Below are 615 nucleotides of genomic sequence, written 5' to 3'. Positions count from 1 at the left end.
AAGAAAGAAAGTAAGTAAGTAAGTAAGTATTACATATAGGGGCGGGACATGCGGGGAGATCTGCGAAACGTGCATTACGGGGCACACGCGTACCTACCGGGGCATACCGACCCCTATTGGGGCACACGTGTGCATATCGGGGCATACCGGGCCTATCAGGGCATACCGGGCCTATCGGGGCACACGCGTACATACCGGGGCATACCGAGCCCTACTGGGGCACACGTGCGCATATCGGGGCGTACCAAGCCTATCGGGGCATACGCATGTATCCCAAGGCATACCGAGTCTATCCGGGCATACGCGTTCATACCGGGGCGTAACGGGCCTATCGGGGCATACTTGGGCATATCCGGGCAAAAAATGCCCAAAACTTGCGCAACCTTGGCAACCGTGGTCCATTCCTCTCTATATGCCTAGCCTTGCCAACCGTGGTCCATTCCTCACTATATGCCATGGCCTTGTGCCCATGGTCTTCCCAAGACAGCGTCCAAGGCCCCCGGAAGGCCAAGGGAGCCCAACCCAGCAATGCCCTGCTATGGCAAGCCAAGGCCAAGCATTCCGGTGCCTATCCGGGCAAAAATGTGATTCCTCTCTATATGCCTAGCCTTGGCA

Source organism: Tasmannia lanceolata, unplaced genomic scaffold (genome assembly GCF_043159265.1).
Source record: "Tasmannia lanceolata isolate RefF3 unplaced genomic scaffold, GAP_Taslan_0.1 ptg000022l, whole genome shotgun sequence".
Taxonomy (NCBI): domain Eukaryota; kingdom Viridiplantae; phylum Streptophyta; class Magnoliopsida; order Canellales; family Winteraceae; genus Tasmannia; species Tasmannia lanceolata.
The sequence above is the reverse complement of the archived record's forward strand: the minus strand, read 5'-3'. Positions refer to the sequence as shown.